At 37.9% G+C, this 16,628-nt stretch overlaps 1 protein-coding gene, 1 non-coding gene and 1 pseudogene across 3 annotated transcripts in view; 1 reads left to right on the top strand and 2 right to left on the bottom strand.

Annotated features, from left to right (window-relative positions):
- The window catches only part of LOC148735888 (NLR family CARD domain-containing protein 4-like), a 31,912-nt gene extending 30,357 nt beyond the window's left edge, over positions 1–1,555 (bottom strand). Inside the window, exons 1-2 of the mRNA XM_088753232.1 lie at positions 929–1,555; positions 283–410 (exon numbers count right to left, since the gene is read on the bottom strand). The gene's annotated coding sequence lies outside the window, so the exon portion shown is untranslated. The remainder of the gene's footprint in view (positions 1–282; positions 411–928) is intronic.
- Positions 1–16,628, bottom strand: part of LOC111344668 (NLR family CARD domain-containing protein 4) — a 22,072-nt gene extending 5,444 nt beyond the window's left edge. Inside the window, exons 1-8 of the transcript XR_015998694.1 lie at positions 16,426–16,628; positions 13,403–13,631; positions 12,548–12,855; positions 9,617–10,447; positions 8,489–8,671; positions 8,020–8,091; positions 4,760–7,429; positions 1,563–1,700 (exon numbers count right to left, since the gene is read on the bottom strand). This is a non-coding gene — a transcript (NLR family CARD domain-containing protein 4). The remainder of the gene's footprint in view (positions 1–1,562; positions 1,701–4,759; positions 7,430–8,019; positions 8,092–8,488; positions 8,672–9,616; positions 10,448–12,547; positions 12,856–13,402; positions 13,632–16,425) is intronic.
- LOC148735885 (guanylate-binding protein 6-like) overlaps positions 16,456–16,628 on the top strand; it is a 76,907-nt pseudogene continuing 76,734 nt past the window's right edge. The window contains exon 1 of the transcript XR_015998631.1: positions 16,456–16,506. The product of XR_015998631.1 is annotated as a guanylate-binding protein 6-like (transcript). The remainder of the gene's footprint in view (positions 16,507–16,628) is intronic.

The following is a 16,628-nucleotide window of genomic DNA, read 5'->3' as shown; positions in this document are numbered from 1 at the left end:
GATACTGGGAAAACAAAGAATTCATGGGTGCAGTTCCCTATAAATAACCAGGAACATGATAAGATAAGCAACTTTCACTCTCATGATCAAGCATTGCAAAGGTTGCAAATCTAAAATGAGCATATTTATTATACAACTGTTGTAAATGCCAATCTCCAAAACTCACCTAAGCAGCCATAAAACTGTGCCATATTATTCGCACATACATGAGTATGAAACCTTGGACATCCAGTAAACCAATCTAATAAATGCATGCTCGCTTAGGTTAGAAGACAACCTTACCTACGTAACTTTCCTCTCTACTCGACGACTGCAAATGTTGGTGTTTAATGAAACTGAGCAACAGCTGCTGTACAACTTCGACTTGATGAGATGTACTTTACATAAAGAACTGTTTTAAAACTTCAGAGCTGAGATGAAAGAAGGAAACACAAGGATTCTTTAGCTTAAATTTCACTCCACTGGACTGTTGATTTCACAAGGAAACTCCCTAGCTAGCGCATTCCACTCACGCAAGTCAGTCACGTGATAAGATAATCTTTAGCGCAAGACGGAAGTGTTGAATGTTCTAAAAATGTCTCATTGTTACTTGTGGTAGTAACAGTTTTGCCGAAAATTCCACAGATGGCCCTTTAAGTCATAAAAAGAAAGAGAAATATTCAGCGAAATACTGGAGTTTAAGCATTCCGTGACTCTCTGAGGACATGTTGAATATGCGTACCAAGGCAAGGCCATAATAGCCAATTTCCGAATTACCCTTGGCCTCATTTTCAAAACGAGTCCTGGTGCTCATTCTTTCATATGATTATAAGTATTCATTCACATGCAAATTAAACTCATTTTCACAAGAATGGCAGAGCACCAGGCCTCGTCCTGAAAAAGAGGCCAAGGGTAATTCGGAAATGGGCTATTGTCTAGACATAATTACCTCTAAGCTCTCCAGTTAGGAAACTAGTGTAATTTTGAACAACATTTTCCATTTCGGACAGGAGATAGAGTTCATCTCCGTCATCTGTTGCAGTATCTCAGAAAACCAATCAGTCATTCCACAAAACATGCGCTAACGTCTACATCACACTGGATAAAGCACATCAAGTTGGGCGAACTGAATGCAAGAGAACGGGAATCAGGCGATACACCCTTTTGTCTGAACATACGTCTGGTTAGAATTAAAGGAAGCAAGAAAGAAAATACTGTAGCCCTTTGATAGTAATTTAATACATCAAGAAGCCGTCTGCGATTTACCATGAAAGTTTGTTTGTTTGTTTGTTTGTTTTGTGTAGGTTCTTTTTAATTTTTTTTTCTTTTTAATACAAAATGAAGAGGTCAACTTATTGTTTCGCACTTTTCAAACTTTTAGTTTGAAACAGCACAGAGTTCCTACCTCTTAAAGAAAAGCTAGTTTGGGGCTTGTAGTCAGATTTTTTTTGTTGCTGTTTACAGGTAAATGGGTCTATAACAAAGGGGGAGGTTATAAGTAGGGGGGGCTTATCAGCCGCTATTTACACGCGGTAGGACATCTGCAGGATATTGATGATCACGCTCCGATTTCACAAGCAAACATCCTCGTTATCCTCATCATCCTCATCCTCATCATCATCATATGGCTCGTTTCTGAATCTTATTCCTTTTCTTTTCAGCTCAGCTTTTGTACGAAGTCGGACGATGAACCTGTACTCTATATATGAATATTTCACCTCCTATCACAAGAATAAAGGGCAACAATATCAACCACAGCACCAATAATGTGTAACACTCAACTTGTACTTTAATGGAAGATAAATTTTCAAAACACCTTGCTTTCCCCCGCGTATATCGGAATGTGACCTTTCCATCGCTGTGGTAAAAAACACCTGTTTCATTTACTATGTGTAACACTCAACTTACTTTTTCACACACACGCTAATTACTTGACCCATTCAAATATATTTGTCCAAAAAGCGAGCAGTGGAAGAGAATATTCACTTTTGAATTCAAATAGCTACAAGCGAATAACACTTCATTTCACAACAGGGAAATTGTTCTCAGATATAAATAACAAACAGCAATGGTCCCTGGCGATTAAAATAAGGCGACACTTAACAGACAAACAGATGAATAAATTAAATAATATATTTTTAAAAGGAAAGAAAACTGTCTAACATCTTCTCAAATTGATATAAATCCGCATACAAAGTATTGGCTATCATTCCTTACCCGAGGAAAAATAAAAAATTTAATAACTTTTTAACCTTTCACGCTTACACGCGACGGGTTTTACTCCACATCATTTCTCCACTAGCAAAACTGTTTATTTTGCACGAAATTTTTTTAATCCTTGTCTAGTTACGTAACATCCCTAGGGGCATATATCTATAAAATAAAACACGCGCTTCGAAACTTCAGAGGGGACGCTATTTCGTTCATAGTCCCTAGGTACGAAAAGAGCAAGAATCGTAACACGAATACAAGGTTTACTTCGGGAAAGGAATACAGAATTGTAAGTACAATTAAAACATATTTGCTGTTTGAATTAGTTCAGGGACATTACAGCAGAGTGCCTACAAACGATTGTAATTTGTCTGTTTCAGTTTAACTCTATATGCTTCTAGAGAGAAGGAGTGCAGAAATAAATTCTACATATTTCCCAAGCTGTTGAGGTCTATTACAAGTTCAAAACACTGTTACACGACTGAAAGTTAGACAACTCTAGATATTCCTTTTTGATGATCCGGGGTTCTCGTTGTAATGTTTTTCTCAGCTTTACTAGAAGCATAGAGTTTTCCTTTCCCTGAAACCGTACTATTCTGACAAAACTCCATGTTTGAAGCAAATGCGAGACACCTAGTAAATAATGATGATGAAAAACAAAACAAATCAAAAGTGAGCTTATACGACGCGAGAGACCGATAGGCCCCGATTTCTGACAGAGTTACACAACACGAGCAGAGTAGCCAAAAGAGAAAAGAATCCAACTGATAAATAAGAATAAGGAAACCACTGAAGAGCGAGTAAATAATAACACAGTGCCGAGTTTGACTAATGGTCGCGTGTCGCGGGTAGCGCCTTTTAAAATGATTTGTTTTGTTTTTTAGTTGTTTATTGGCGGGGTTCTCAATTAAAAACCCAAATACACGCATCCCACAAAAACAACACGAGCCTAAAAATTTCAAAAATTAAACTCCTAATTACCCAAAGAAATTTTGTCAGAGAAAAATTCTCACAATTCATCTTTTCTTCTCTCCCTCATGTAAGGCGTAACTACAGAAGATTTCTCTTTCAATATTACGTCAAAAACAAAGGCCAATCAAATCAACTCACAAAGTTTATCAAAAAATATCACCAAACCTCGTTCCATTAGGACAACTTCATGTACTATACTGGACACTACTGACAGAAAATATGTAGTATTCAAGTCTTGAAAGCTAAATTTGTTTCTTTCTTTCTTCGCAGTAAAGCACTATTTGAGCAATAGTGAAAATCAGACCTGAAAAAAATTTCAGGCCTGTACGGGATTCGAACCACTGACCTCTGCGATACTAGTGCAGCGCTCTACCAATTGAGCTAACAAGCCAACTGGGAGCAGGCCATCAAATTAATTCGATATAAACCCGTGGATGATAAATCAAACAAAGAGAAGGATCGTTCTCATATACGTCTCATAACCGCAGTTCACACATATGTTTCAGGATTATTTAATGGACGATTGCAAGACCAAGTTGAGACAGAGACTTACGAGATTCACTCAAGAAAAATTCATTATTTGCAATGTTGTTCTTTGATTTTTCAAAACAAAATAGTGTTATCATGGAGACATAGGAGACCAGGAGGCTCTACGTGCAACTGACAGAATTATTCACACGGGAAAATAACCCAAAGAAGAAAAGAATCCAACTGATACATAAGTATAAGGGAACCATTTAAGTCCCAGTAAATTATAACACCGCGCCAGTTTCGTTTAGGATGACAATCATTACACCTTCACCTTTTGGTGAATTATTTCCTATCATCGGTACAAACCTTTAAGACGTGAAGATATGACAATAGAATCCACGGGACATTCACTTTAAAAAAAACGAATTCGGATTTCAAAAAAGGAAAAATCCCTTTTGTTTGCTCATTTATATTTCTTGAGGTTCACGCTCCCTGATAGCAAAAGTGAATAAATGCCGGCACATAATGTAGGGAACAACTTCATCGAATTCAAAGCACGTATGGGTTGAACAATCCTTTCTCGTTAAATAATCAAACGCAATTAAAAGCATCCCACAATAATAACAGTAGCCGAACAATTTCAAAATTCAAAATTGAGCAGAGGAGTTTGGTCAGAGAGAAATTTCTCACAACTCATTTTTTTTTTTCTCTCTCAAGTAAGGCGTAACTACACAAGCAAAGCAAAGGTCAATCGAATGAACTCCCAAAGTTTTTAATTATTGTGTAATCAGGAAATGTCAAGTCATTTGGAAGTCCCTAAATTTATTCTTCGTCATTGTTTTCTTCAAGTCATCTTTAAACAAGCTACGCATGAGCCATAAAAGTACTTAACGTGGGTTTGTTACGGTCTCCGTCTACAACATTGGCTCCTAACGTCGCAAAATAGAAAAAGAAAATTCTGAAAACAGTGACTGTTCCTGAAGACTGTATTCTTTCTCACGAAAAATAATCTGATTAATTGAGTTCAAAGCAAGTTATTGGAAACATTAACAAGTGCTCTGCTGAAGAGCATCTAAACAAAAATTAGATGCATAACAACTGAGTGAAACGACAAAAAGGCACTTACATGGTAATCGGTTTCCAAAAAAATTCTCCTCCCATTTACTGCAGCTGTAAACAACTCTTCACATTCTGTCCTTGTCATCTGAACACCTCTAAGGTACAGGTGCCTCAGTTCAGGAACACTGCTGAGATGTTGGACCAGATCCCTGACCCCGCGGCCAAGTGGATTGGAATCTAGCTCAAGAGATTTTAGCACTGGTACATACTTAAGTGCATGGGCCAGTGCTGATGCTTCATCTTCACCCATATTTGTATTACTCAGGTTCAGATTAGTTAGATTGGGTACATTGTTCAGGTTCTTGGCCAGTTCAATAATCCCGTGACCCAGGGCATTGTCGCATATATTTAGTTTTTCTAACTTGTTTAAGTACTTTAATGAGGCAGCCAGTGCCGCACATTCCTTTTCTCCCATTTGTACATCCCACAACACTAATTCCGTCAACTGTGGCACGTGATGAAGATTCTCAGCCAAATGACTCACACCACTGTGTAAAAGGATGCAGGACAGGTTGAGCTCACACAAATTTGGAGAATGCTGCAGTGAGTCAGAGATAAAAGCAGCACACTCTCCTGCATTATTGGTGTCGATAAGTTTTAAACTGTAGAGATTGTCAGTAAAATTAATTCCGTTAATCGCGCTCTCAATCAATTCATCAAAGGCTTCCTCCTCCTCCTCCTCCTCCTGTCTCCATATTCTGATTGTAATTTTTCGAGGAGCTGTTACTAAAGGCATCACGTTCTCCAACAGAGCAGCATCCTCAACTGTGTAAACCCAAATGTCAACCTCTCTCACCAGTGACAAACAGTGGTTCTCAGTCAAAGGCAAATCAATGTTGTTGTTTTCATTATTTACCACATTATCCACAGGTGGCTGAGAAGAGCAAACCGGCGCTGATAACAGTTCAGAAAGCAATCCAGACTGAAAATCCTCATCTGTTATGTCAGTTAGATAGACAAAGTTTCTCCCTCCGGATTGTTTGAGGAAAGAGTTCCCAACAAATATTTTCGCGTACTTTTGTACATCTTTACTTTCTCCAGAAGACGTTAAAACGACCGCGTTCAAGTCTAACATTATTGGTAGAACATCATCGGGAAAATGTTCATACTGCCGCCTCTCTAAAAATAAATAGTTTGGGAAACTGCTGACAGATTTGAAGATGTGTTCTACAGCAGCAGTATACATGTCTATGTCCTTAAGTATCACAACATGGTTAACACATGAGAGAAATGCAGAATACACGGCTGTTCTGTCTGAGGCTGGACAAAAAAACAAACAATCGACACAGAAACCAATAAACAGTACTTGTTCGAGAGACAAATCATCTTCAGAAGGTGTCTTGGTGAACTGGTAATTTGTGATCTTTCTCTCCAAAGTCATGTAGATGATCAAAAAGAATCCCGGCAGCTTTTAATGACAACTCACATGCGAATTTTAGCACTTCAGCCATCTTCCTTGATTTCTCAAACGTATCCATTCTTGACAGGCAGGTGACAGTTTCATTCTTCTTCACAGTCAGTTCTTCAACAATGAACTGGGCGGCGAGAAACTCCTGGACAGACTTATGAAGAAAATAAACGATCTTCTCACGGTTCAAAGCGGAACGTTTGGAAACTTGGAAAAAACCGACATGTATTAGCTTCTCAAATAGATCGCCATGCGCACATTTGCTGAAGTTAAAATAAAGATGGTCCTCCAAAAGAGCATCATATGCAAGTTTTCCTATTTTGTAAAGTTCCTCTTGATATTCATCTATGCTTTTACCTGTTGCGACGTTGTCTGCATCTTTTGTAGCCATGTGATCCAAGAGAGTCTGAATAAATTGTACGTAAATGTGCGCACGAGATGTAGTTAACTGATGCTTTTTCTCTTTCCAGAGAAGACACAACATCAACAACAAAAGCGGTATTTCTGCCATCTCTTCAAGGTCCTGCTCTTCCAGGTAGTCAAGTAACCCTTCAACGTCCCCCTTATCAGCAAGAATCTTTCTTGCAAACTGTTCCTTTTGTTCCCTGCTATCGAGCCCGTTGATTTCAAACTGAGCATGACTTGGCATTCTGAGCTCATCCTCTTTTACTGGTCGTGTTGTGATCATGACACAACAGTCTCTCAGTTGACTGCCTCTCCAAATCTGGTGAACTGGAGATGACTTTCCACCGCTGTACTCGTCATATCCGTCCAAAATAAGCAGCACTTTCTCCTGGTTCTGACGGACATATTCATACAAGTTATTGACTGCCATCGGGTCATCAGCAGACAACAGTTCAGCGGTTTTCAACATGGCACAGAGGTCCGGAATATCACAAACATCTCGCAACTTGATTACCAGTAAAAGAGAAAACTTTCTGAGGATCTCCTTTTTCCCACCTGCCCAATCCACAGCTAGCTTCTGAGTGAAAGTAGACTTTCCTATTCCAGGTCTTCCATACACTACAATTCGTCTCCGGATGGGATGATGTTCGTCACCTTCAAATACTTCACTGATGTCTCCCACCCTATTTTTCGTTGCCCCGCCAGGTTTTCTGTTGTCTTGTAATAACGTCAACTGTATGTATATGTCATTAATGTGTACCGTGTTGTCTGGGTCCCATGGTGTTATTTTCACTTGACACATGGTGCTGTAAAACTCTCGCAGCTGATTCTGGCTCCATTCTAAAAATTGCATTGCAGAGGAATCTGTAGGCAAGAAAAATAGAAACAGCTTCCTAAATTTTTGGTAACTCTCAAATTGAAGAGAACGTAATCATTCGTAGGCTGGGTTTTTTTCATCAGTTTTGGGGCTGCTTTTATCCCGACTCTTAAGCAAAGCTACTCTTCAAATCCGTGATTAAATAGAATTATTCCTATTGTCATTAATTATATCATTCTATATTCCCCTTGATCTCAACTCCCCCCCACCCCCTTGATCTGGACACTACCTTTTTATTTTTAGGTTCAACTTCCCCCCTCCTCTTCCCCCCCTCCCCTTATCTGGTGTGGTCTTTCGATCCTCTCGTGAAAATGAGGAGCGAGGGCTCATTTCAAGAACAGCGGTGAATAATGCCCTATGGTGAGCCTACTGTTCCGGTACACAAGACTGAATAAATGCAAAATCTGATAAGGAAATTAACACTATTTTCATCTGTGGTAAGTGATATGATTTACTGTACAGCTTTATTTTTTTAGATAATTTAGGGAAAGCTTTGGATCTTAAGGAAATTGTGCAATCGGGTGAGGCCTCCAGTCTGAAACTATAAATTATGGAAATTTTAAACTAAAGTCCTTGCCATAAATACGTTCCAGCTTTGTACGCTTTTTGTCCTGGTCCAGTGAATCGCTTGATGACTTCCTCTTTCCACCTTATAAAAACAAGTAAAGTAATTAAACATGAGATACAGTTCAATTGTAAATATACAGTAATGTAGAAGGAAGCATGATCTTCATCAATTGTTGTCACCAATCTGCCAACAGAAAGTCAGCGAGTAACACGCCAACTTGAAAGCAGACATCATCAATGACAACCTAAGAGTCAAAACTATTCTGTTTGGTGTGCATATAGTTTTCTAACCTCATATCTCAAGGGTCTTCTTTAGTATTCATGATAATTATGATTATAGTTTTCTAACCTCATATCTTAAGGGTCTTTTTTAGTATTCATGATATGATTATAGTTTTCTAACCTCATACCTCAAGGGTCTTCTTTAGTATTCATGATATGATTATAGGTGTGTATGGCAATCACAAAATCACAATCACCTTTATGAGGCCATCCCCGAAACACAACAGCATCGCTTAAAATATTTGCAACAACTGAAGCAGCCATTACACTTGCAAAAGGTCTCCAGTTCTCTGATGTGCAGTCTCTGCTATCAGCAAAATCTGCAATTCCCTTTACTACCAGCCATTCAATCTGCTCATCAAATGCAGCAGCAAAAATACCTGAATTTATAAATGTAAAAGACATTGGTTAAACTCAAGAACAATTGTGTATAATTATTATAAATGGTCTAACTCAACTGCACACTGCACTGAGTATTCATCTCTGAAAGATTATGGTTCACTTGGTGAATCAGTCAGGAGACACTCACTCTTCATTTATTGCTTTCGATATTCTGTCTTTATTCAACAATAAATTGCCTAGGAACCTGTATAATCAGCTTACTTGATTACAAAACTTTTGCAAAACTCAGTAGTCATACGGTTGGCTGCCTGTAATAGCAGTAATTTTGGTAGATTAGTACTTGTTGCATTAGCACTAGAAAAAGCCAAGGGGAATTGTTGGATTTTAGTCTGTGACAAATAGAGCCATTTCAAAAGCATAATAAAGAAAGCTTGGCCTCTTCTTCATTGAATCACGTAATCAGATGATTGAAGGTATAACAAGTAGGTTTAGAGAATCAAGTTTAATTGAATGACCAATTGCATCTTGTAACTTAAAAAGTATATTGCTTCAGCCTCAGCTGTCCGCCATAAAAATGATGACTTTCTCTACTTTTGATTTAGATGTTATAGTGTTTAAGCCTTTTACTTATTTAGCGAGTCTTCTTCTTATTTTAATAATGTATAAACTAAATACACGACCCCTCAAGCTGTTAGCTTTAATTATTATCGTGTTTAAATAAAGGTCTTATCTATAAATATAGACGGTCAAAGATTGCACATGGCTACTGGTATTAGAGCAAAAACAATTTTGTAGAATATTAATTTTATCTCACATGTAAAACAGAAAACCTGCCCCATCCCAAATATTTACGAGTACCCTGTTTCACAAGTAAAAAAATGATTCAACTTTGCTATAGTGACGACTCAAAGCTCACACAAAACCAACAGCTATGAATCCAAAGAATCTCTGAGCAGCTGAAGCAAGACTAAACATGAGCTCACCCTCACCCTCCATTTCAATTGCAGTTGCCAGTGGATAGGACTTAGCCAGTTCATCCCGTCGCCATTCAGCACTGATCAGCTCTGGACCACTCAAAAACTCTCCATCACAATGTACGTTGATGTCTAGAGCTTCTGGGTTTTTTAAAGGTGCCTTCCATCCATGGTCTGCACATTTGATCAGGTCAAGAAAATTTCTACTCACATAACTTCTCATGCCTGTTGATTGCTCTCCACAGCTTGTTACTATCTTAGATGCATAAGTTGTTAGTTTCGCAGAGACAACCACATCTCCTAACTTAGTCTTCTCAGGGTTTAAGCCACTGCAAGCCCCAGCAGAAATGACAGCCTTGGGCCCCAGTACAGAGACAGCATTTTTCATGGTAATCAGGGAGCTTCCAGGACCAATGGAACCTCTGTGGCATCTCAATAAAGCAACTTTCAATTTCTCTCCACCACCATCACCCATCTCTCCAAAGTAAACATACCCCACACCATCAAACCAACATCTGAATGGATTTTTCAGCAGCATGTAACAAGCTATGAACTCACAGTTCTTGGCTGTTAGTAACAAAATGTCCACAGGCAGATTCACATCCTTTGGATCCTTTAGCTCTGCATGAATTTCCTTTAGTGATGGAAGATTGACTCTAACTTCAGGTGGAATATCTCCTTCATCACTAGATTCATCTCCAGCTTTGTGTGCAGCCTTTGCTATTTTCTGTGGTCTACTACCCCGCTCTTCTGCAAGGGTATTGCTTAGTCTTCCTTTTGTTTTCTGTGTTGCCTTTGGCATTTCTGTCAGCTGATTTTTCCCTCAATATAATTATTTTCCTATAGCACAGAAAAATATGATTTCAATTTCTACAACACCCACACTCAAGGAAGTTAGAAAAAAACATTATTGGACAATGAAAAGCTGCCAAACTGAGATCATTAGGAATTCAAAACAAAATGAATTCTCAAGCTTAACTAATCAAAAAGTACAGTTACAGCCGTACACCTATTAATCGCCTACGAGATTTTGGTAGTCAATGGATCTGGCTCCCTGTTCATGAACTGTCAGAAAAATCCACTTTTGAAAACTGCTTTTCAAAAGTGTACAAAAGCAGTGAAGAATAACTGAGTAACAGGATAAAAGAAAAATACACAATGGTTTGGTTCCCTAAGTAGATTTTTGAAATTGAGATCTATTCTATGCTTTTACACAAGTTGTTGTGAACACAAGTCTATTCAGTGCAGTAATAGAAATATGAAACTGCTCCCAAAGCCTGCTAATAACAAAGCAGAGCCTGCAACTAGTAATGATTTTGCCACACTAAATCTGCCCAGAAAAAATGAGAAACCCAAGGAAAGTGATCGATAGGTAATAAATGTTTAGAATATGGCAACAGAAAGGTTAGTCCAGTTTGTAGAATTTGTAATACCAGTATATAAATCAAACTCTAATAACATAAGTTTATCAAGTTAAGAGCAACTTTTTTTCTAGACTTCCTGAGAGGTGGCACATCAATTGAAAAATTACTTTTTTGAAGTTCAGCCTGGTTTTTCCATGCAGAAATGAAAAGCCCAAAACTAATTTTTATATCCTCAAAAACAACTCAATTTCCACTCATCATAAGTTTAACCTGAACCAATTCTGAGTCATACTGCATGGGAAAAAATGATAATTGAAAATTTGTTAGGAAATGCAATAGATTATTTGAATTTTGAAATATTGGTGATTTTTAAAAGGGTTTCATGAGCTCAAAATTAAATACAATGGTCCAGTTTTAGACTTAAGCCACACCTCAATCCCTCCTATACAAATTTATCAATTAATATGAGCTTGCTTTCTTTGGTGCTTTACATGAGCAAAGTTCATTTGCCTCTACTTTGGGCACTGATTTCCGCCATTTCACCGAGCCCTACTGACACCTGTTTCAGTATTCATGAATTTTCTAAGATAAGGAAGCGAGTTTGGGAAAAAAATCTTACTGACAATGTTTCTAAGTTCACCGTTAGGTATCTGTGGGTAAAATATAAAGGTTTTCAATTTTCCGCCCATGTCTCACATTTTTCAATTTTCACTCGGTCTATTCAACCATTCGCTCTTATTTGGTTTTGCTATTATTCTCAAAATTGTCTATTGTACCTTTAGTTTACTCTAGCTAGCACAATGTCCCACTATTAACATTATTATCCTCTGTCAAACTAATACTGATTAACAATAGTGATCCTGTCTATTGTTAATCAGTATTAGTTTGACAGAGGATAATAATCAGATACAATGTATATATGAAGTTCATATATTTTGAACTGCAGTATCAAATACGTATGATGCACGATCCTCGCATAAATAGCGCTCTCTACTGCAAGGATCGTGCATTATACGTATTTAATACGGCAGTTCAAAATATATGAACTTCATATATACACTGTATCTGATTTATCATCACGGCTTTATTACGAATCAACTTAACGGCCTGTTCCCAGTTGGCTTGTTAGCTCAATTGGTAGAACACTGCACTAGTATTGCAGAGGTCAGTGGTTCGAATCCCATACAGGCCTGATTTTTTTCAGGTCTGATTTTCGCTATTGCATAAATAGCGCTCTCTACTGCGAGGATCGTGCATCATACGTATTTAATACCGCAGTTCAAAATATATGATCTTCATATATACATTGTATCTGATTTATCGTCACGGGCTTATTACGAATCAACTTAACGGCCTGTTCCCAGTTGGCTTGTTAGCTCAATTGGTAGAACGCTGCACTAGTATCGCAGAGGTCAGTGGTTCGAATCCCGTACAGGCCTGATTTTTTTCAGGTCGGATTTTTGCTATTGCATAAATAGCGCTCTCTACTGCAAGGATCGTGCATCATACGTGGAGGATAATAATGTTAATAATTTACTTGTTCATTAATGTCAATACCTGTAAGATAAACACTCACTTTTCAAGTTGCTTCTCCTCGGAGATGATAACAGCAGTTGTATTAAACTCTCAGGTACTTAATGTTGCTCAATTGAATCAATAATACCATCCACCAGATAAACCACTACCTGCTTGATGTGTGGCTGATTGTGTTCACACCAATCTACTTGGCATGACTAATCTGGTAGACAGCATGAAATTTAGCCAGCTACTAGGAAAATAACTTCTATCCAAAAGAAACCTGTTCTTATTGTTAAGTCAGGTATCAGAACACCTGCAGTTGATGGAATGGAACTCAACTGGAATTCAGAATATTCTGGAACTCAGCTGCAAGGAAGCAAAACACATATGAATTAATTATACTTTCATTCTGATTGGTTCTTACTTATGACCTATTTTAGAACAAACACATAGATGATGTCATCAATAACCCTTGAATGCCTAAGAATGATCAGCAGCTATTTACTCCTTACAATAACACGCCTGGGTCTCACATTAAGGTCAGGAGCATAAAGGAAATGATCACCAACTAGAAAAAGCTCTAAATTGTTCAACAAACTCTCCTTGTCACATTTTAAAAAATGTACACAGAACAGCATGGAGTTAGGGTGTCAAGGTTAACAGATTTTGGCTTTGTGGTCATAAAAACCAAATAGATTCCATGTTGCCTTTGGTCTGTTCAGTAATAGATCACAGAAGATGACAAAACACAGGAAGTATGTCAGTGACACATTCAGCTGCACCACTAACTTTTGTTCTCTTGGCATTTTGATGTCACCTGCGATCTATTACCAATCAGACACAAGTCAACACAAAATCTATTTATTAACCCTTTACCAGCAGGCGAAAAACCTTATAATTTGGCCATACAAACCTTAAGCTCGCCTTGTTTATCATTACATGTAGTATCCCTTACAATATTTGCAGTTTTGAGACACCATGGGTTCAGACTTTAGGGTCACGTGACCTAGATCATCCGCTTGTGTTTGGATGCGTTCAAATTGATTCATTTTCTCGCGTTTATAAGTGTTTTTCGAGCCATTTTCCCTCAACAGAAGCCCTCAGGACAGCATCATTAAGCTGGAACGTGGGTAGAGGCAAGCCTTTGAAAGAAAACAGAGGTGAGAGGTGGTTTCATGTAGACTGGACCACCAAATTGCTTTCATGCAAGCTTCAAGAGTTCACAAGTGAAGTCGTGTCTCTGGCCCATCTGTGGATGGCTTCCAGGACCTACCAAGGCTTTTTGGGCCAGTTTTGAGTGGCAAAAGTCTCGATTGATGTGATATTTTGCTGGTAGGACTGGGTGGCCTAAAACGATTCTAATAATTTGTTAAAATAGAAATGTGAGGTGTTGCCTTCTCGAGTTGTGGTGGAATTTCCCTGAATTCTTTTCGGTCATAAACGAGGCTAAGGTTGTGTGTGCGACACTAGCTTTTGTCAAAAGGAAGAACAAGGGCTAGCGAATAAAGTGAGAAGGCATTTTCCAGCTAAACAGCAAGATCTGGCCCTGAGGTGTGTTTTGATTGCAAACTTTTGATTTCTTGAACAAGTTTTGATCTTAAAAGATCGACACTTTTTCAGTGTTGCTCTTGGAGCAGAATGCTGAAGTTTTGGGATTTGTTGCTATATGAACAGTTCACTGCAATGGAAATCAGGAATCATTGTGGGTGTTTTAGGCTGCAATAGGTGTCACATCAAACAGCCTTGCAATGTACACACGTACATAATGCCGTCTCTTAATTTCAACAAGAAACAAATAACAACAGCAATAGTCGTAATTACTACCATGTATGCGTGGCTTGCTGGTAAAGGGTTACGTAGATTAACCATTTATTTTACAGTTCAATATGCATGCACCATAAAAAAATTACAAGTGAGTTGTTCAGATATTAAGTTTAAATTGTAACTTTTTGTTCATTTGCTCCTGAACACATGGATTTGCAATTAAAACAGGCCCTCACTTCTGAGTCATTTGTCAAAAAAATAAAGCTCCACTAGTGCCAATAAAAAAATTACAGGTACTGTACATGATGAAAAAAGTTACAAACAAACTAACAATCCATTCAAATATAAAAATTTTGCAAACACAATTTCAACAGAAAAACAATTGGATGAATACAATTCATGGAGACAAGGAGCAAAATTGCAATTGAGCTGGCTGACAATACCACTGAAAATTGAATGTTTGGAACTATAATGTTAGGGTTAGTAATGCTGGTAGGCAATCTACATGTATTTAACATTTTGGCAGTGTTCTTTATTACGAATACTGTAGACCTTGATGGGTGTCCTTTGCAAAAAGACAATTCTCAACATGCTATTTGAAGCATATCTAACCGCCAAACTATAATATCAATGGAAAGGTAACCAAATGCACTATTTGGCAAAAATTCTTTTGTGTTAGCTTGATTTAATTGTAACCAACTGGGGTGCAACAATACAAAATGGACAACCTTTCTTCTAGCAAATTAATCACAAATCAAATCCCACCACACAAGTAAAACTTCTGCACAATTTGAATCCTGAGGGGTTGGTCTTCAAAACTACGTGGAGACTTTTCAATATTCTTTCTGGTTGCCTTGCAAATTATCTGTCAAGTTTGCTGATCAAAACTTTACTGATACACATTATGCGACAGAGCCCATTGTAGGAGATCCATTTTGGAAAAGAAAATTCCCCCACACCATCTTGTTGGTTGTTATTTTGGTTGGTATAGTTTACAGCAAAGTGTCCAGGTCTTTAAAACTTTTTTGCATTGCAAGTAAAGAGAACAAGTTTTTAATCACTGAGATTTACAGGCAACCAAATTATTGCTTCATATGGTAACCGAATCACAATTCTTCAATTAGCAACCGAATCACAATTCTTTAATTGACAGTTGGCACCTATGTAAAAATGAATTCTACAACCTAGCTGAGTTAACAAGGAAATAAAAACAGAACCAGGAGAGCATTTCAAAATAGGTCAAATTAGTAACACTGAAGAAGCTTATAGGGATTGGAAAAGACACTGTTCTTTACAATACTCTGATGTCCACTAGTAAAATCTGAATTTTGTAAAAGTCGTAAAATGAAATAGAACAAATATTTCACAGGGGTTAGACGGTGACAGAAGTGATTCAATTAAAAATTAATGCTCTCTTGCATTTGATGTAGAGTGAACTGAACAGCAGAAATTTTAACAAATATTGGGCAAAGCAAAGGTATAAGCAGTGAAGCCATTGCCCAGCTCAGAGTTAAAGAGCAAATTGGAACTACATGTAGAAGTCCTAGGGCAGATCCAGGATTTAGTCAAGGGGGTTCAGAGAATTGTTCCCCTTCAGAGGGGTCCAAGATTTTGAAAATTAGGTCTTCAGAAACATGACTTCCAGCGTTCTGAGGGACAATTTAGGGGGTTCGACCGAACCACCCGAACCACCCCTAAATCTCCTGGTTTTCAATGTAGTAATTCAAGTTTCAATTTGCAAACTGTTGTTTATAACCATATCCAATACATTTACATTGATGTATTGAATGCACGCAGTTAAACCGATAAAATCGAAAATCATCTATATTTCAAGAAACAGTCTAAAGTAAATGAAATAAAACAAATAGACAACCAAACAACAATGAGATACTGGGAAAACAAAGAATTCATAAGTGCAGTTCCCTATAAATAACCAGGAACACGACGAGATAGGCAACTTTCACTTTCATAATCAAGAAGTGCAAAGGTTGCTAATCTAAAATGAGCATATTTATTATACAACTGTTGTAAATGCCAATCTCCAAAACTCACCTAGGCAGCCATTAAAACTGTGCCACATTACTCGAGCATACATGAGTATGAAACCTTGGACATCCAGTAAAACAATCTAACAAATGCATGCTCGCTTAGGTCAGCAGACAACAACCTTACCTCCGTTTCCTCTCTACTCGACGACTGCAAATGTTGGTGTTTAATGAAACTGAGCTACAGCTGCTGTACAACTTCGACTTGGTAAGATATAATTTACATAAAGAACTGTTTTACAAGTTCAGAGCCGAGATGAAAGAAGGAAACACAAGGATTCTTTAGCTGAAACTTCACTCCACCGGACTGTTGATTTCACAAGGAAACTG

Source organism: Stylophora pistillata, chromosome 3, assembly GCF_964205215.1.
Source record: "Stylophora pistillata chromosome 3, jaStyPist1.2, whole genome shotgun sequence".
Taxonomy (NCBI): domain Eukaryota; kingdom Metazoa; phylum Cnidaria; class Anthozoa; order Scleractinia; family Pocilloporidae; genus Stylophora; species Stylophora pistillata.
The sequence above is the reverse complement of the archived record's forward strand: the minus strand, read 5'-3'. Positions and strand labels throughout refer to the sequence as shown.